Consider the following 7,258-nt stretch of genomic DNA (forward strand, 5'->3'; position numbering starts at 1 on the left):
CGTGCGATGTCCAATGCAGAACCTGCTGCTGGGGACCTGAGTCCTCCACAGATTCGTGTAGAGGGTGGAGACTGGTTTTGCCACCAGGGCAAAGTGGTGGTGATGCTGAGCAGGGTAACCGAGCCAGCACTGCAGACCTCCTGTCACTGAGGGCTGATTTTCCACGAGGGAGAACTTTTGGATTTTGCCTCTTGAGATGTTCGGTGCTCTCCTTGGCTGCACATATACTGAAGCTAGGAGCATACAGAGGAGATCAGCACGGCCCCGGGGCAAGGATGACATGCACATTCGTGAAGCATCTCCTCTTTTTATGACTAGGTTGAACACAGAGGAGATTTAAGGTAATGAAATTCTCTTTAGGAAACCATAATACTGGATACGTGTCATAACACATTTGTCGGAACCCATATGATATATACCACCAGCAGTGGACCAAAACATCAGCTCTGGACTTGGGACAACAACGATGTGTTGGTGGAGCTCTGCCTATTGTAAGAAAGGTACCACCGTGGTGGGGGGTATTGATGAGGAGAAGGCTATAACTGGGGCGGGGGAGGGGTTGGAGCGGGGGCCAAAGGGGTGAGGGTGGGGGGGTATCTGGGGTATTTGGGAAATCTCTGCATCTTCTGCTCAATTTTTCTGTGAACCTAAAACTGCTCTTATAAAAAATAAAGTCTTAGGACACCTGAGTGCTTAGTTAAGTGGCTGCCTTCAGCTCAGGTCATGATCCTGGAGTCCTGGGATCGAGCCCTGTGTCAGGCTCCCTGCTCAGCAGAAAGTCTGCTTTTCCTTCTCCCTCTGCTGTTCCCTGTGCTTGTGCTCTCTCTGTGTCAAATAAATAAGTAAGATCTTTAAAAAATACAAAATCTGAATTTTTAAAAAATGACTAAAATTAAGAAAGAAGTTCAGGCAAGAAAGCATCTGAGTAAACTCCCTGGACCAGCCAGACACACATGAGACAGACCCCTGAGCTGTTCTGCTGGGGCCTGAGGAAGTTCCAGCAGTCCTGAGGGGCCGGAGAAGGCTCAGAGTCCTTCTCTTCCCATTTGGAGGGCGGCAAGGAGTGGACACTGGTGTGTCCGAGTCCAATTTCCTCTTATATTAATGCCTGGCAAAAAAACACCTAAGTAATTTAACTAGCCCAGTACTATAATTTATTTTTTGATTTATTAATAATCAGGAAGAAAAAACACATCTGAACAAGATTTCTTACATTGCAAATCTTTTTTTTTTTTTAATGTGTTCCTCTGATTTTTTTTTAGTGTATTCCTCTGACAAGGAAAAACAAAGACTCCATTCCTTATTTAAGATTCTTGTCTCTCCTGGTATCATGCTCTCCTGGGACAGCACTGTAGTTATCTTAAAAGTTTCTGTTTCATAAGAGGGTAATTCGGGCACCTTGGTGGTGCAGTTGGTTAAGTGTCTGTCTGGCTCAGGTCATGATCCCGGGGTCCTGGGAACAAGCCCCCCATCGGGCTCCCTGGGGAGTTTGCTTCTCCCTCTCCCTTTGCCCCTCCCTCCTGTTCAAGCTCTCTCTCTCTCGCTCTCTCCCTCCCACCCTCTCTCTCTCTCAAATGAATTAATTAAGTAAAAAAAAAAGAAGAACAAGAATAAGTCATGTCCAAACTTGGACATCCTGTGTTGTAGAATCTCTGCTTCCCTGAGTATCTGTTTGCCTTGAGTGAGAAGTTAAATTTTTTTTAAAGATTTTATTTATTTATTTATTTGACAGACAGAGATCACAAGTAGGCAGAGAGGCAGGCAGAGAGGCAGGCGGAGAGGGAGGGAAACAGGCTCCCCGCTGAGCAGAGAGCCCCATGTGGGGTTTGATCCAGGACTCTGGGATCATGATCTGAGCCGAAGGCAAAGGCTTAACCCACTGAGCCACCCAGGCGCCCGAGAAGTTAAGTTTTTAAGCATAATCAAGGGTTTAGCTAGCCATGTCCCTTTACTCAGCCTCAGGACATTTGGTGTCATGTAGAAATTTGTACTGTGCCCTCAACCCCTTTGTGGTTTCCGGAAAGGATAAGGGCCGCTGGAGACCTGCTGGCAGGGTGGGGGGGCTTCGCTACCCCCACCCTCACCCAGACTTGCAGTCCCGAGCTCAGCCAGACTGCCCATGAAGAACTTCTCCTCTCTTGTGACCCAGGGGAGACCTGCTCACCCATTCTACCCATGGCTTGCTGCTACCTCATTCTCGGTGAATTTGTCTAGGAGACAAAGTTCGTCCGCTCAGCCCTGTTTCTACTTTGCATCTTAACCATGACACGCAACTAAGGGGTTTTGTTCCTTTCAACACATTGAGACATCACTGAAGTTTTGGGCTTTGTCTCCAAGCTCAACACAGTGTCACTGCTGTCATTGGCTAGAGCACCAAGTCCACATCGTACATTCATCCAGCAATTGTTTTGGGATTAACCTGAAAGCTGGGTGGATTTTCGGTTTGTTTGCTTCTCCGGCTTGCTGATGGAAGCTGCTGGAGTAGTTGAACAGGTATGGGCAGGCAGGAATGGCTTCAGAGCTTGCCTTCCTCCTCAGTGTTAATTAGAAGATTTTATATCAAGGTTAATGCCTTGGGAAGCAATGAAGTTAGCTGTTGAAGGCAGCAGAAATCACCCTTGGGCAGAATAGACAGAATAGACACCGACTTGTCCAGTGTCATCAAGAAGGCTTTGAAGAATTCTTGAACACACACACACACACACACACACACACACACACACACACACAAAATAACAATGATGATGATGATAAATAAATAAATAAACAGAAGGACATCCCAAATTGCCTGCCACTCACCTTAGAGTCTTTACCTCCCTGGGCCCCCTTGAGGGCAGGGGGAACATCGGGACCTTCCCAGCGCCCCGAGGTGGGGCACAGTGAGTGCTCAGGCTGGGATGCCAGCAGGCTGGGTCATGATCAAGTGTACACGCTCTGGAACTCAACAACCGGGTTTGAGCTCCCATCTCTGCCCCATCCCAGTGCGTGATCCTAACCAAATTACTTTAGCCTGGCTATACCTCCCTTTTCTCCAGGGGGAACTTAGAGTACCTGTGTTCCAGGATTTTCATCAGAAGAAAATCAAGATCATCCTAGTACACGGTGATTGTGACTAAATCATGATGATCTAGACAGAAAAGTTCATCCGTGCTAGTAAAACAATTTCTTTTTTTTACAAAATTTTTTTTAAAGATTTTATTTATTTGACACAGAGAGATCACAAGTAGGTAGAGAGTCAGGCAGAGAGAGAGGAAGGGAAGCAGGCTCCCTGCTGAGCAGAGAGCCCGATGTGGGGCTCCATCCCAGGACCCTGGGATCATGACCTGAGCCGAAGGCAGAGGCTTTAACCCACTGAGCCACCCAGGTGCCCCAAAACAATTTCTTATTTACAAGTGTTTGGGCAAAAGGAAACCTACTGGTTTGGATGGCCCTTCATGAAAATGGGAGTGTTCAGAGGTGAGTACTGGGGAGAAACCACCGACTTGTCCAGTGTCATCAAGAAGGCTTTGAAGAATTCAGGTCTCAGGAGCTCTCAGTTAAAGGGAGAATCCAGTGAGTCTTCCCAGAAGAGTCTTACAGACAAGTAGGAGAATCTCAGAAAATTGTTCTGGGTCTCAGTCTCAAGTTCTCTTCCCCGGAAAGCCCTTCTCAGAAGGCACCTCCCCGCTGACCTCGGAAGAGATGGACACGAAGAAGCAGGTGCAGAGCTCGTCATGTAATCAGCTGCACCAATCCTTCCTCCCGGGTGTCACCTATCCAATCCCCTATGGGTAATGTGCCCTATAGGTGTACCTGGGTAACTTTTTTTGCTCCAAGAGTTGTGCATCCGTTATGTACCAACAGCATGTCGAAGACTGTGCTAACCGTACTACTGCGTATGCTGGTGCTAAAATAAAACACTCAGACCTGCAAGAAAATGGTCCTTAATATCTGATGATTGCCAGTGACAAAGAAACGGTGGGTCTGAATTTGTTCTCAAACTCCCACAACCAGTTTTGGCTGCTTTGAACCAAATCAGTTTATAGGAGGTATGTTCACAAAAACTAAAAACTATTATCCTTAGAAGAAGATAAATGCCCATTTAAAACTCTTTTAAAAAATCAGAAATAGGAACCGTTTGATAGAACAAGCATAGAGCTGCCATGAAAATCAGCTCTGGTCCACATGTCCATCTCTAAGATAGCAAAACAAAGATTATAAGATCTGGACCACTGATTCATTGTGCCCCTTTTACAGATAGGAAAATGAAAAGCCTGAGAAATCCCATAGTTTGTGTGCGCGCGGGCACACACACACACACACACACACACACACTCTTACCACATAAACTTCTCCTTTTTTTTTTTTTAAAGATTTTATTTATTTTATTTGACAGACAGAGATCACAAGTAGACAGAGAGGCAGGCAGAGAGAGGAGGAAGCAGGCTCTCCGCGGAGCAGAAAGCCCGATGTGGGGCTCGATCCCAGGACCCTGGGATCATGACCTGAGCGGAAGGCAGAGGCTTTAACCCACTGAGCCACTCAGGCGCCCCTAAACTTCTCCTTCTTAGTGGACGGTGTAGGTGCCCCTTTTCCACGACCATTTTTGATTGTAAGACTTGGTTATTTCACATGACCTCAAAACCCAGTACACTTTGCTCTTGGATTAACTAAACTATTTGAACTCAGGGCTTAACTTGTTCTTAATCTTCTCTTTGAAATGCTGACTTAAAGAATTAGTGCCTCACCCAACAGGTCACTGGTCCAGAAAGAAGCAGGGAGCCCGCATGCACCCTCCTTTGGTGCCACAAGGTTCCTGGTCAGAGATCCGTGACCAGATTTTCTTGGACCCCATGTCAAATCCTGCATACCATGGTTAGAGACCAAAGCAGAGGCGGAGATAAGTGGAGGCTATCTAGAGAGGCACCAGATACTATCAGGAGAGAGCATGGTGGCCCCAGACTGTAGGAAGCCGCTCTCTGGGGTAAGTCAGCATGAGTGCAACTCTCTGCAGGAGACCCACAGAAATGGCATCTTCCCCACTCCTGGTGTTCTTGGTGCCCATCTCTGCGTGACGGCATAGTAACCATCCCTACCCCTCTGGGCTAAGCAGCAACTGCGAATCAGAGTCTGTGAGGACTGCCTGGTAGCCTTAAAGTCATACAGCCATTTATAACCCACCTTTCTGCCCCACGTAGAAAGAGGCCAGGTGACTTCCTCGGGTTTGGGACAAGGGGCTCACATACTTCGAAGTACCTCTTGGAGGGTTCTGCAGTGGCTCCAGGGAACCTGGGTTCTGTGTCACATGGTCAGATCCAGACCCCTCCCTATTACAAAACAGAGTTCTCCCTATCTTCCCGCATGAGTCCTTAACATCACACACTCTGTCTCACTCAAATCCTGCAGCCCCCGTGGCGTTTCTATCTCCTGAATGCCCTTAATGATCATTAGAACCTGACTGGCAAGTGATACGTGTCCAATGAAAGGGAGAAGAGTCCACAGTGGTTTTCTCCTGGGATCAGCTTCCGGGATAGGTTCTCAGATAACATCAACATTTTCCTAAAATGCTTTAAAGGTGACATGGAAATTACCTCATAGGAAAGGCACAAAGACAGTAGCTGTTCAGCTAAGAAAGGGCTTGATTACCCCAGCACTGATGCCACCTGACCGGCTTCAGGCTCACAGGTTAGCATGAGGCAACCTGCAGTCGGGTTGGGGAAGTGAGGGACCACAGAGGAGTCAGGTCCATGGTGGGAATGACCCCTCTATCCTGTGGGAGGGAGCTCCACTGCCTGAGCATCCCTTCTGGGCTCCCAGGGATCATCGGACACATAGATCAGCAGAAATATAAATGACTCTGTGATAAGTTTCATCTCAAGCCTGGACACACGTATTCCGATGACAAATAGGATGTCATAGAATTTACACATGAGGAAAGGCATGTGGAAGGTAAATAGATCAGTGGAAGTGCTTCTAGGTTAAACTAGCTCATCAGCTCAATTATGGCATAAGCAAGAAGTGAGTCAGAAGGGCTCTCCTAAACGCAACTTGTTTATTCATTATAATCATGTCCCCTATTTCTTAATGGGCAACAGAAATAGGGAAGAGCATTTGTTTCATGTTGTCGGGGGGGAAATAAGGCATTTTTAGGCTAGGGTCTCCTTTTCTGCTCTGGAGAGAAAAAAATTTGGTTGTCAAAAAACATTAAGGACTAAATGAGATGGAAACAAAGCAAAAGAAGGAACCCTTTATTCTCAACTAAGGGCTGGCTTATTGGAAATTCCCCTTATTTCGAAGCCAGGAACCCCAGAGAGGGCCAGCTTCCCAAGACTGAAAACAGAAAAAGGGGGAAAAGAAAAAGGGGCTTGAATCCGTGCAGTGGGAAATGTGCACACCTTAATGCTCTCACTGTGAAAGGTGGCATGGTCCTACACTGGCTGTGGAGGTGCACCCTGAAGCTAACTGCCTGTGTTCAAATCCCAGCTCTGCCCCCTCCCCACTGTGTAATGCTGGGTGAGTGAATTAACCTCTCTGGACTCTGGGTTAAATCTTGACCTGTGCTACCTCTCACAGGATTGCTGTGAGGATTAAATAAGCTAATTCCGAGAGGATGCTAGACTAGTATTTTCAGGTTGTTTTTACTGGCCACAAATAGCAGAAACAGCTCCTGAAAGCTGCTGAAGGCTTCTTAATGATCATTTGCTTCTCCACTGGGAGCATGACATCAGCTAAGAATAAATAAAAGGCTCAATGTAGAGAGAACATGTTATTTTGTAGATTTCCTGGATGCTCAGAAAATGGCAACATGTCAGGGCTATGCATAGTTTGCTGTTTCCTCATTTGGCAACTATCTGATGGTAGCATCTAGGTGTTAGAGGTACCAGCCTTCAGTGAAGGACCAAGGCAGACCCATTCCTGCCCGCATGATGCTTAGACCAAAGCAGATGACAATGACCCCACGATTAACTCCATACAGGGCAATGACTGTGGTAGGAGGATGAGTACAGGATTCTGGCCACTGACCAGGTGAAAGGCTGGACTCCCCAGGTACCCAGCACAAGTCAAGTACACAGTAGGTGCTCCATAAGCATTCCTGGGATTGATGGACACGGCACGCACCGTGCTTTATTGTTTGTCTCATGTTGTCCTTCATCTCATAATCTTCAGAGCAAGGATATATCTCCTTTATTTTTGTGTCCCCAGCACCCAACTTCATGCCCCACACTTTGGGGGTGGAGGGAGGGAGCAGCAACAAACGTTTGTTGAATTGATCTGAATG

At 47.0% G+C, this 7,258-nt stretch overlaps 1 non-coding gene across 1 annotated transcript; it reads left to right on the forward strand.

Annotated features, from left to right (window-relative positions):
• The first annotated feature begins 203 nt into the window (after positions 1-203).
• Positions 204-310, forward strand: LOC123928371. Its single transcript, XR_006815680.1, has one exon. It is a non-coding gene; the product is annotated as a U6 spliceosomal RNA (small nuclear RNA).
• Positions 311-7,258: the final 6,948 nt, after the last annotated feature.

This window comes from Meles meles, chromosome 1 (assembly GCF_922984935.1).
Source record: "Meles meles chromosome 1, mMelMel3.1 paternal haplotype, whole genome shotgun sequence".
Lineage (NCBI taxonomy): Eukaryota > Metazoa > Chordata > Mammalia > Carnivora > Mustelidae > Meles > Meles meles.